The sequence below is a fragment of the Physeter macrocephalus genome, chromosome 8 (assembly GCF_002837175.3).
Source record: "Physeter macrocephalus isolate SW-GA chromosome 8, ASM283717v5, whole genome shotgun sequence".
Classification (NCBI taxonomy): Eukaryota; Metazoa; Chordata; class Mammalia; order Artiodactyla; family Physeteridae; genus Physeter; species Physeter macrocephalus.
Window position 1 is genome coordinate 104,701,879 of NC_041221.1, and position 14,218 is coordinate 104,716,096.

A 14,218-nucleotide genomic window follows, 5' to 3' on the forward strand; every position below is an offset into this window, starting at 1 on the left:
GATTAATCCTTTGTCAGTTGCTTCATTTGCAAATATTTTCTCCCATTCTGAGGGTTGTCTTTTTGCCTTGTTTATGGTTTCCTTTTCTTTGCAAAAGCTTTTAAGTTTCCCTAGGTCCCATTTGTTTATTTTTGTCTTTATTTCCATTTCTCTAGGAGGTGGGTCAAAAAGGATCTTGCTGTGATTTATGTCATAGAGTGTTCTGCCTATGTTTTCCTCTCAGACCTTGAGAGTGTCTGGCCTTACATTTAGGTCTTTAATCCATTTTGAGTTTATTTTTGTGTATGGTGTTAGGTTGACTATTTTTATAATATTGGAAACTTTTATCTTAATTTTATAAGCAGCTTTAAAAGTTTTATGAGACTAGAAAGAAAAACAGTCCCATTATTTTATAAATACACATTCTTTTGACCAAAAACTCATTATGACCAAAACACAATACTCCTACCTTATTCCAGATTATCTCTGTATCATGCGCATAACTTCAGCACAAAGTTCAATAGAGGTTTATTTGATATGTTGGCTTCAATCACAGAGAACTGTAATGATGAAATTTCATCAGTTTTTGTAAATATTCTCAGAGGCCAGCTAAAATTCAGGCTGTCCTGAGGGTAGCACTACTCTCCAGATGACCTTACAATGAGAAGCTTTCTTTTCTGCCTCAAATATATATATATTTAAAAGCCAGGGCTCTTTGGTAATGTTGCACATCTATAAAATGTGTACGAAGGGCAATTACTTCTTGGCAAGGCTAACTAATATTTAAATATTTTAGAAAACATTAGACAAATTCTAAACGTTTGCTAGTGCCACTTGCCTGCATTAGGAATGTTGAAACAAACTTGATATAAACTGATTGTTAAAAAAGAAATCTGTGACAGCAAAGGTAATTTCCAAGCAATATGTTTTATGATACTTTTATACATTTTTTTGTATTTTAACCACAATATTTTAACGTGTGTGTACATATAAAGTTATTTAACATTTTAATGTTACTATTTTTCTTAAATAACCAGCCTTGTAAATCTTTTATTATTATTATAATATTATTATTATAAATATATTTTGAATACTTGTTTCTTAATGACATGAAATGCCAGTTTCAGGCTTAGTTTTGTGGACAATTAGACACACCAAAAAGTCACCACCATAGAATCATTGTTTAGTGAAAGCCCTTAAGCATGGAAATTGCTAAAATAAACTTTTCTAACCACAATGGTGAATGGTTTATTCACAGTGGTAATGGAACTATTTGGACCACTTAAAAATAAAACAAATTATGTAGTTGCATTACTGCTGCTGCAATACATCACTATTTTATTAAAAATCTGCATTACTTTTTTGCTTATTCCTTTCCCCCACTTCTGCCCCACCCCCATCCTACCAGGTCACACTAATCCAACAAAATAGTTTACAAGTTTCCTTTTATATTTTAATCTAATACACAAAATATTTGGCGTTAATATTCTGGTATTACTTTTTTTTAATTCAAAGAATATACAAAAAATTTTCCCCCCTCTACCTCATAGGATTCAGATTTCGTTAAAAATCATGAAAGAATTTATATGTAGCGTTGCAAATTTTTTGAAAACAAATATACTGGTATGCTTTCAAGGCAATATTGTCTAACATGCATTGAGTGTTTATTTGCCATATACTGTGCTTTCCATAGGCTGATCTCCCCCAAAACAATGTTTAATGCACTTATACCCATTTTAGTGATGAAAAAAAAATTGGGATTCTTCAACATAGCTTCCAACTTAAAAGACTGTCATCCAGCTCAAAAGGTCATGCTGAATAACTAACCATTTTCAACTCTCCAAATGGCTTGACCCAATGTAAACTCCTATGCTTACTGAATTTCAAAAGCAGAAGGTAACTTAGAAGAAAGTAGGAAAGATTAAGTTTTATGTTTAATAAAAGATATTTAGAAGAGATAGATTAATGGGAAGTACATTTTATGTGAGGGGATTTTAAAAAGTCAGTTTTAGCTATATTAAATATGGACATGTCAAACATTAGAAAAGAGAGTAGACTTTCCAAGAAAAAAATTCTTATGACAGACCAGGGTGTGTGAAAAAGAACAGATTCTTATGAAAAGGTATGTATATTTAAAAACACACAGAGAAAGAATTTATTTTGGTCTTAGGATTTCTTGGTTTTCTTTCCTAGTTTGAGCAATCTGAGTTCAATGTACTTTTAGAGACAAGGCATAATCAAACTTATCCACATTCACTCCCAAAATGTGTGTGTATGCTTCACTTTCTGTTTTTACATCACTTATATTTTTATCTATATTATTATTTTGGGATTAAATTATTCTTTTGTAAGTAGGCATTATAGCATTTTTCATAACTTTAATTAGATATACACCATGGCTTATCTTGTATAGCACATCCTGGGACTGTTTAGCAAAAAATTAAAATTTTGTCAAGAAGGCAAGATAAGAATCTTAGAAGCTTTGATCATCATATGCTGAGGACAGCTCTGGAGTTCAAAGCTAATAGTTTGAGAACAATCATCTACTGCAAAACTGATAGTACAGATTGAACATATCAGTGCTGTGAGAGCAGAGAGCGTGCACACACACAATCTCTATTGATCTACCTATTGAGAGAAACAGACATAGAGCACTTTATGTGATAATACCTTCATTTTTTTAATGTAATTTAAGTTTTCCTACCCCCACTTTGCCCCCAAGTAGTGCTGGAATACTTCAGAACATTCTATAGTTTCTGGTCTCCACAGTTGCTTAAAGTTTTGCTAAGACTGAGAAAAGTACTGTATGGGCTGACAGTCTTTATCAGGAGAAGTACTAAGATATTTTGGAAGGTTCAGTCACACTCAGTTTCCCTCCCAATAAACAAAATTTACACAAAATCAGTGTGCTTGCTAGGAAATCCCAGCTTTAAGGTGAGTTCCTTAGACTACTTCTTCATCAATCACAATTCTACGTAGATACACACTCCCATGCACATTCACCACATACTTTTGGCCAGAAGTTTTTTATTAACCCTCACCTATACAGAAATTCTAGATCCAAAACTGAGGCAGGAAAATTGAATCTGAATTGCAATATGATGTTTCCTAAATATATACATAGAGTGTGTGTGTGTTTGTGTATGCGTGTATGAAATAATTACGTTGTCTTCCCTCAATTAGTTATAGTTGTATTACATAATCAATTTTAGTTTTCATTAGAAAAGATCAGAATAAATTTCCTTCTTGTTTACTTAGTATAAGTTTTCAGTCATTTATTATTTTTAACAATAATGAAAAATGAGTTCATCAATATTTTGAATACGAGTATAATAGACTGAATTGTATTCCTCCCTAAACCATGTGTTGAAGCCCTTACACCCATGTACCTATATTTGGAGACAAGACCTTTAAGGAGGTAATTAAGATTAAACAAGGTTATAAAGGACACCAATAGGACTGGTGTCTTTAAACAAAAAGGATGTGACACCATGAGTAAATGCTCACAGAAAGGCCATGTGAGGACACAGTGAGAAGATGGCCATCTGCAAGCCAAGAAGAAAGTTTTCACCAGAACATTGGTCTTGGACTTCCAGTCTCCAGAGCTATGAGAAAATGTATTTCTGTTAAGTCATCCAGACTGTGATATTTTGTTATGGCAGCCCTAGCAGACTCACCCACCCTGTTTTACTCTTCCACGTGGCATTCTCATTTAATCCAATAAGATATCTGTGGATATTCAGAGAGCACAGAAATAATTCAAATTTGGACTTCATTGAAAGTGTTTTTTAAAACTTATCCTTCTTACATCTTTCCTGAAACAATACAGAATATAGAAATAAAAATTAAAAGTAAAATTTGAAAATTTTAATATTGGGCATATTAAAATTGATCTAAAAATAGTTTCTTTGTAAAATCAAGGTATCAGAAAGTACATTCACTAATTCTTCAGTTACTCCAAACATTTCATAATCCTGTTTTTAAAAAATATATTTAGGAGTTAATTTGAATGAAAATGTTTTCAGTGTTAAACAACAGAAGACTGTTGTCCTTTGTCTTGTGGAATTAGTCAATTTTAAATGAAAAAGTAATGGCTGTATAGGGAACCTGAGAATAATCAGCATCAATGCAAAAGTGATCTAGAATTATAAAATAATGATCCAAATAAGATTGAATACAAAAAGTAGATCAAGACCAAAAAATTTAAATGGGGTAATATCCAAAGCCAACCACCGAGTTATGTATCTGATTTCGGACTCTGTCATAGAATAAAATCCCAGACTTATGCTCTTAGGTATAACATTTTTCCTATTAATTTTATGGTCTAATTGCTATATAAAATGTGAATGCATTACACATATACTATACTAAGGGATTTAGTGAGATCTGTAAGTTTCAATTTGGGCAGGTAAGTGCATCATTAAAGGTCTACCTCCCTTGGTTATGTGATAAATTAATAAACAAATAAATTGTAGCATTTAAATGCTTAGAACAATATTTTACTCCAGTGACCTCCGAATTATAATGGCAATGATAGGCATGATTCTGGACATAAGGACTTGTACTAAGAGCAATCTTTTTAAAATAACACATTATAACAAATATTAGAAATTAATCAAATATATATTTTAATGCAAAGCACTGACCATATTACATCTCAGATCAATCCATTTATTCCATGACTCATTTGTTAGTAGATAGATCATATGTGTTAATCACACTCTATGAGCCCTTAACAGAGTTTACAATCTAAAGCATGAGAGAATAAACACACACACACACACATACACACAAAATGATTTTGAGAAAGAATAACATGGAGATTTTAGTACTATTTTAGGTAGAGTAGGGTAGTCATGGAAGGTTTTTTAGAGACAGTGGTATTTAAGCTGAGATTTATCAGCAGGAGAAAACAGTTGAGAATATGTTCAAAACTTGTCATGGGGAAAAGAACTTAACATGTTAAAGAAAATTTTTAAAAAAGACAGACAGTTAATGCAGAAAGAAGTTAAGGTAATCTAGGTCTCAAAGTCCTATCAAGAAATTTGAAATTATTTTTTACATTCACAGGAAACAGTGAAATATTTTAAGAAAGACAAAATAATAAGATTTCTTTTATCCAGTCTATAAATTTGGCAGTTATTTGTACAATTTGCTGAGATAGGGCATACATTTTCTTACAATATTATTTTCTTATTTATTTAAATTTATTTAAATTAGAAAGCAAGTGTCCAGTTTGGAGCATGTTAATATTGGGGTAACTCTAATGGATCAATATGGGATGCTTTTGAAAAGGTCTGGGGAAAAAGTTTTTAAATTACATACTGTTGGTAAACAGAGAAGATATGGAATATGGGAATGAAAGAAATTAGCAGTATAGAAAATATACATATAGGGACTTCCCTGGTGGTGCAGTGGTTAAGAATCTGCCTGCCAATGCAGGGGACACGGGTTCAATCCCTGGTCCGGGAAGATCCCACATGCTGCAGAGCAACTAAGCCCGTGAGCCACAACTACCAAGCCCACGTGCCACAACTACGGAAGCCTGCATGCCTAGAGCCCGTGCTCCGCGGCAAGAGAAGCCACTTCAATGATAAGCCCATGCACTGTAACAAGAGTAGGTCCTGCTCACCACAACTAGAGAAAGCCCGTGCACAGCAATGAAGACCCAATGCAGCCAAAAATAAATAAATATTAAAAAAAAAAAGAAAGAAAGAAAATATACATATAAAGGAGAGGGTTTAGTAAGTCTAGCAAAGGAAGCTGGGAAAAAAAAGCTAGAAGGAAAACAAGGACAGTGTCATGGAATGTAAGGAAAGAGGGATCTAGGAAGGAGAGGTCAACTCAGTCAATACTGCTGAGAGGTCAAGTAAGATGAAGACTGAAAACTTATCTTTGTATTTGGCCAGTAATGGTGATACTGGAAAGGGAGTTACAGTAGAGAAATGGGAACAAAAGTCATATCAAAATAAATTTAATGAATGTATGAATGTTTCATATACCAAAATTTATAAAATTTCATTGAGAGACATTTATAAAACCCTAAATAAATGGAAAGATACATTATGTTCAGTGACTGAGAATTCAATATTTTAGTGCCATTTTTGTGAAAATATCTATAAATTCAAAACCGTCTCCACAAAAAATTCACAGATTTTGTAAACATTATTAATATGTACTTCAAAATGTATAGGCCAAGATTATCCAAGGAAATTTTGAAGAAAAAGTGTGAAGTGATTTGGGGGAATTTGACTTATCTGTTAATAAAAACATATTATAAAGCTGTAGTAATAAAAACACTGTTTTAGTGACAAAATAATAATGTCAGCTAAGCAGAAGAGATAAACCTTAAAGAAACCATGCATACAAGGATACTTGGTATTTTATACAGGTAGAACTGCATATTGGTGGAAAAAGACAGGAATGAATTATTACTGGAAAACAATGTAAAGGAAAATAATGTAGCACACATCTTCATGTTTTCTGAATACTTTGAGACTTTGAAAATAAAGAAAAAAACACTAACCTAAAAAATTAATCTGAATGACATTAAAACATAAAATATATCTTTAAAATGAAGTAAAAAAAGTTAAAATATTCACCATATAGTGGAAAAAGATATTTGCAACAAATTTAGTCTAGTATCTTATTATCCTGAATATATAAAGAGCTTCTAAAGATCAATAAGCAACAACTAAAACCTACGACAAAAATGGGCAAATTAACTTCAACGGGCTCCTTACAAAAGAAGAACTAGAAGTGACCAATGGATAAAAACATTACATAATGCTTAAGCTAATTAGTACTAGGAAAATTGTAATTAAAACCACAGAAAAATACTGCTACACAGCAAATTGGAGGGGGTGGCAGAAGTTTGTCAATACAAAATGTTGGTGAAGAAATGGAAGAACAAGAACTCCTGGTAGAATATTAATTGGTATAATGACTTGGGAAAACAAGCAGATAGTATTAGAAAAGTTGAAGATATGTTTAGCCTATAACTACCAATTCCACTTTTAGATTGAATCCCTAGGGTAATCTGTGCATATGTGAACAAGGAGACATGTACCAGAGTGTTCATGGCAGCCTTGCATGAGCAAATGCTGAAAATAACCCAAAGGTCCCTCAACATCAAAATCAGTAAATGAATTTTGATAAGAACTTTTTAGCAACAAAAATGAATTAATTATGGTTATATACAAAATGCACAAAAAACGCATAGTATTTAGGAAAGAAGAAGAGACAACAAATATATACGGTTCAATTTTATTGTTAAATTTTATTAAAACTGTTAAAATTATTTTAAATAATTTACACATTGAGTTTTAAAAAGGCAAAAGCAAAGCATTCAATAATTATCATAAAAGCCAGGAGAGTGGTTAGTCATAGGGTTGATGGAGGTGGTTGAGGTCTTTCCGTAGGGCTTTTGGGGATTTATTTCTTCACCAGGTTGAAACACTTGTTTGCTCAAGTGTTCATGTCATAATTATTCTTTAAACTGTACAGTTATTTCTATGAATATGTCTGCATTTTAATGCACTATTCTGTATGTTAATCCTAATAATAATAACAATAAAAACAACAACAAACAGCAGAATTACTGGAATATTAGGTAGTGACTCTCTGAAGAAGCTTGGCTATGAATCAGAGCAGAGCCATGGGATGGTCATAGAAAGATATAAAGTTGAGATGAATTTTGTAAACATGGGTGACATTCAAGCATCGTATTAATGCAAAATGCCAGCCTTAAAATAATCTTTTCAATTCACACAAACTTGCTTGTTAACGTATCTCTTTACTTCATTATTGGGTAGTACCTCATCTTTCCTATATATTTTTGGGGGTAATCGTTTTCATTTTAAAATTTACTCTCTTCCAAATCTACTGTAGTAGTGAAAAATAATGTTCATGGCAAGTAAATCCTTACTAAGGTAGAAAATTTTATCTTTCAGAATTTAGAGCAAAAATTATCACTGTTAAATATATGTAATATTTACATTATTTTACTTAAGTTTGAAAGGCAACAGAAAGAGTATAAAGATACTATATAAAATATTTTGCAGGTGGTGCACAAATCCTACAATAATAACTGAATAAAATATCATTTCTTGTTGGCATTCACTTATGCCAAAGAACATTGTTTGAAAAAAGTAAAGGTAATAGCAAAGGAAAGGGAAATTATAAAGACAGGGCACAATGTGTCCTAACGTCAACAGCCAGAAAACATTCTTTTATACCACTTTGGATTTTTTCAGCTTTTTTGAGTTATAATTGACCAATAAAAATTGTTTATATTTAGGTTGTACAATGTGATTTTTAAGGTGTATAATGTGATGATTTAATATTTGTGAAATGATTACCACAATCAAGTTAACATATCATCATCTCACATAGTTACCATTTCTTTTCATGGTGAGAAAACTTAAAATCTACTACTGTCTTACCAAATTTCAAGTATACAATTAAGTATTATTACCTATAATCACCATACTGTGCATTAGGTCCCCAGAATTTATTCATCTTGTAACTGAAAGTTTGTTCCATTTGATCATAACTTCCTATTTCTTCATCCCCCAGGCCATGGCAACCATCATTGTATGCTCTGGTTCTATGAGTTTGACTTTTTTAGATTCCACATATAAGTGAGACCATAAAGTATATATGTCTTTATGTGTCTGGGTTATTTACTAAGCATAACGTCCTCCAGTTTCATCCATGTTATCACAAATGGCAGGATTTCCTTCTTTTTTATGGCTGAAAATATTCCATTGTGTATATATACCATTTTCTTTATTCATCCATCCATGGACAGTTAGGTTGTTCCCATACCCTGGCTATTGTGAGTAATGTTGCAACGAAAATGGGATGCAGATATCTCTTCAAGATAGTGATGTGGTTGCCTTCGGATATATACCCAGAAATGGAATTGTTGAATCATATGGTAGTGTTGTGTTTAATTTTTTGAGGAACCTCCATACTGTTTTTTATAATAATAGAAATTAATTTACTATATTAATAATGTGCTGTATTAATTAATTTGCTGTATTAATTTACTCTGGATAACTGTGGTTTTACAATCTTATGAAGAAGAGAGAATTGGACAAAATTTATGACCTAAATTAAACAGATCATACAATAATAGAGAAAAATATAAATATATTAGTTGTTCCAGAGTACTTATGTATATACATATGTAAATATATATATATTTAATTCATATATGTTAAACTTTGGAGATGTTAAGTCTGTTTGTGTTGTCTTTGATGATTGCTTTATTATTCAAAAAATACACAATATGTGACTTAGCATGACTAAATACATGAATGAACAAAGAAAATATTAATTCCAATATATGTGTGTATCTATATGTATATATATGTGTTTGTATAGTTGTATACTCTTATAATAGATAAACAATATTACCAAATTCTAGTATCTTGTTAAAGAGGACTCAGGTCTCTACTTCTCTCCATTTCTGTTCCTGGGCAATAGTATTTCTAAATTGATTATTTTGTTTCTCTTATTTTTCTGTTCTTCCATGTACAGAAAAAATATACTCACATGAGAAGGGATAAAAATGTGTCAGGTCAATGTCTTTACTCTGTGCTCATATTCCACCACTAAATCACTGCTGATCCTGCCAAAATAAGAAACTAGTTCATTGATTTACGATATGAATGGCCTCTGTGTATTGGTATAAACACACAAAGCACAGAATCTTTCAGGACTTTGTAATAAAAAGTCTTGGGTGTGAGATGAATGGCCTACAAAAGATGAGGAAATCTACCCTTTCTTCACCTCAATCATGTCTGTTCTGCGAGTGGATAGATGATTTCTGCTCAAGGAATACAAAACTGCCCATCTTCAGTTGTATCAAATTCCTAACAGTATCATGGGCCCAAAATGAACAAAGCTTTGTGTATCTCCCTATAAAGATAGTTTTGGGTTTTTTTAAATAAATGCCTAAAGTTTAACTAGGGTGTGTGTGTGTGTATGTGTGTGTGTGTGTGTGTGTTTATCCACACACATCTAGTTAAATTATTTTCTCTCACTAATAACCTTTTTAGGAAAATTTTGTGTCTTGTCACTTCCCCTGATTTATAGGAAAGATCATACAAATCATTCTGATTTTTCATTTGTAAGTATTATTAGAGATATTCCAACGGTAATCTTTGATCTCCAAAGTTTACTCTTCTACTCTTTAACATTATAATCTAATTTAGTGTAAGTTGTCCTCCAACTCATTAAGCATTTTTTAAAAAAATTTTTTGATCTGCATTTATCTGACAAGGTGATGCATCTTTTTGAAGTTTTGTGTTCCATCACATCACAATGGCCCGTCACTCATGTGACAAGGGGTTTAAGATGAATGGAGTTAAGGAGAAAGGTCAAATAAAATGCACTGCCAGACTCTGGCATGACACAATCCATCAAATGAAAGAGCAGAACCTCTTTAGCCTGCAAGCATTCAATTACAAATTGTCAGATGTTCATGATAATGTAAACTTCTGGTATAAACTTAAAGTGAACATTGGCTTCAACAATGGGAAATGGCAATAATTTAGTGAAAATAAAATGGAACAACAAAATTTCACCTCCAGGCATCCCTCTTTTTTTAAGATGGACATCATGCTAAATTACATCTTCAGAATTTGGTTTTACTTAGGTGTTTGATTATATTTAGATTTGTAATTGAATGCTTCTGTGTTAGAAAATTGCTCTAGATGTTCTTGCAAGAAATCGCCAAATCTAACTCAGTGATTTCAGCAGATATGCAATGAACTCACACACCCAGCTGTTAACATGTGGCGTTTTGTATTTCACTATCTTAGATCTCAAGTGTTGGTAAAAAAAAAAAAAAAAAAAAAAAAAAAATCAAGGAAGACATAAATTTGGATATTCTCGGGGGAAAGCAGTTGTAGTCTAGTGGAGAAAAATGGTATAGATGACTAGAGGGACAAATGGGATAGTAGTCAAATTACTAGCTTGATTTATTACAAAAGTTAAGGTTGCAGAATTGCATGTTAAAATTTTTTAAATTTAAAATTGTTAAAAAATTTTCACCTTGTAACTGCACAATTTAGAATTGATATTCATACAAACTTCAAAAGAAATAACTATCATCATCAGAACTCTAAGAAGTTAACAATCACACCGTAATAGTACCTGGTTAAAGAAGTCACATAATGCATGACTTTTGGAATGCCAATAAGAACTCATTGTAAAAGATCAATTAGCAGGAAACAAAAAAGCATTTGGAAAAAAGAGTCCACTGGGCATGGAAAACTTCCTGTGCTTTTTACTTGGGGTAGGGGTTGTCTCCATGACTCCAAGGAAATTCATTCAAGTTTCCCAGTTAGTTTGTTCTTTACAAGTAAAAAAAAATCACTTGAATTTTAACTTTTTATTGTCCTAAATTATTTTTTTCCAATGCCTAAATTAACGCTCTCTTCTCTACTGTGAAGTTAACACATAACCATTCAGTACATTCAAACTGATCTTAATAGTATGTCCAATAGACATGTTTTTATATTTTTTTCTTTTTTTTTGAATTTTATTTATTTTTTTAAACAGCAGGTTATTAGTTATCCATTTTATACATATTAGTGCATATATGTCAATGCCAGTCTCCCGATTCATCACCCCCCACCACCACCACTTTCCCCCCTTGGTGTCCATACGTTTGCTCTATACATCTGTGTCTCAATTTCTGCCCTGCAAACCGGTTCATCTGTACCATTTTTCTAGGTTCCACATATATGCGTTAATATACAATATTTGTTTTTCTCTTTCTGACTTACTTCACTCTGTATGACAATCTCTAGATCCGTCCACGTCTCTACAAATGACCCAATTTCGTTCCTTTTAATGTCTGAGTAATATTCCACTGTATATATGTACCACATCTTCTTTATACATTCATCTGTCAATGGGCATTTAGGTTGCTTCCATGACCTGGCTATTGTAAGCAGTGCTGCAATGAACATTGGGGTGCATGTGTCTTTTTGAATTATGGTTTTCTCTGGGTATATGCCTAGTAGTGGGCTTGTTGGGTCATATGGTAATTCTACTTTAAGTTTTTTAAGGAACCTCCATAATGTTCTCCATAGTGGCTGTATCAATTAACATTCCCACCAAGAGTGCAAGAGGGTTCCCTTTTCTCCACACCCTCTCCAGCACTTGTTGTTTGTAGATTTTTTGATGATGCCCATTCTAACTGGTGTGAGGTGACACCTCATTGTAGTTTTGATTTGTATTTCTCTAATAATTAATGAGGTTGAGCAGGTTTTTGTGTGCTTCTTGGCCATCTCTATGTCTTCTTTGGAGAAATGTCTATTTAGGTGGCTTGTTGGGTCATATGGTAATTCTACTTTAAGTTTTTTAAGGAACCTCCATAATGTTCTCCATAGTGGCTGTATCAATTAACATTCCCACCAAGAGTGCAAGAGGGTTCCCTTTTCTCCACACCCTCTCCAGCACTTGTTGTTTGTAGATTTTTTGATGATGCCCATTCTAACTGGTGTGAGGTGACACCTCATTGTAGTTTTGATTTGTATTTCTCTAATAATTAATGAGGTTGAGCAGGTTTTTGTGTGCTTCTTGGCCATCTCTATGTCTTCTTTGGAGAAATGTCTATTTAGGTCTTCTGCCCATTCTTGGATTGGGTTGTTTGTTTTTTTAATATTGAGCTGCATGAGCTGTTTATACATTTTGGAGATTAATCCTTTGTCCATTGATTCATTTGCAAATATTTTCTCCCATTCTGAGGGTTGTCTTTTCGTCTCATTTGGAGTTTCCTTTGCTTTGCAAAAGCTTTTAAGTTTCCTTAGGTCCCATTTGTTCATTGTTGTTTTTATTTCCATTACCCTAAGAGGTGGAAAAAATATCTTGCTGTGATTTATGTCAAAGAGTGTTCTTCCTATGTTTTCCTCTAAGAGTTTTATAGTGTCTGGTCTTACATTTAGGTCTCTAATCCATTTTGAGTTTACTTTTGTGTATGGTGTTAGGGAGTTTTCTAATTTCATTCATTTACATGTAGCTGTCCAGTTTTCCCAGCACCACTTATTGAAGAGACTGTCTTTTCTCCATTGTACATCCTTGCCTCCTTTGTCATAGATTAGTTGACAGTAGGTGCATGGGTTTATCTCTGGGCTTTCTATCCTGTTCCATTGATCTATATTTCTGTTTTTGTGCCAGTACCATATTGTCTTGATTACTGTAGCTGTGTAGTATATTCTGAAGTCAGGGAGTCTGATTCCTCCAGCTCCGTTTTTTTTTCCCTCAAGATCACTTTGTCTATTCGGGGTCTTTTGTGTCTCCATACAAATTTTAAGATTTTTTGTTCTACTTCCGTTAAAAAATGTCATTGGTAATTTGACAGGGATTGCATTTAATCTGTAGATTGCTTTGCGTAGTACAGTCATTTTCACAATATTGATTCTTCCAATCCAAGAACATGGTATATCTCTCCATCTGTTGGTATCATCCTTATTTCTTTCAGCAGTGTCTTATAGTTTTCTGCATACAAGTCTTTTGTCTCTGTAGGTAGGTTTATTCCTAGGTATTTTATTCTTTTTCTTGTAATGGTAAATGGCAGTGTTTCCTTAATTTCTCTTTCAGATTTTTCATCATTAGTGTATAGGAATGAAAGAGATTTTTGTGCATTAATTTTGTATCCTGCTACTTTACCAAATTTATTGATTAGCTCTAGTAGTTTTCTGGTGGCATCTTTTGGATTCTCTATGTATAGTATCATGTCAACTGCAAACAGTGACAGATTTACTTCTTCTTTTCCGATTTGGATCCTTTTATTCCCTTTTCTTCTCTGAATGCCGTACCTAGGACTTCCAATACTATGGTGAATAATAGTGGTGAGAGTGGACATCCTTGTCTTGTTTCTAAGCTTAGAGGAAATGCTTTCAGTTTTTTACCATTGAGAATGATGTTTCCTGTGGGTTTGCGTATATGGCCTTTGTTATGTTGAAGTAGGTTCCCTCTATGCCCACTTTCTGGAGAGTTTTTATTATAAGTGGATATTGAATTTTTTTGAAAGCTTTTTCTGCATCTATTGTGATGATCATATGGATTTTCTTCTTCAATTTGTTAATATGGTGTATCACATTGATTGATTTGCATATATTGAAGAATCCTTGCATCCCTGGGACAAATCCCACTTGATCATGGTGTATGATCCTTTTAATGTGTTGTTGGATTCTGTTTGCTAGTATTTTGTTGAGGA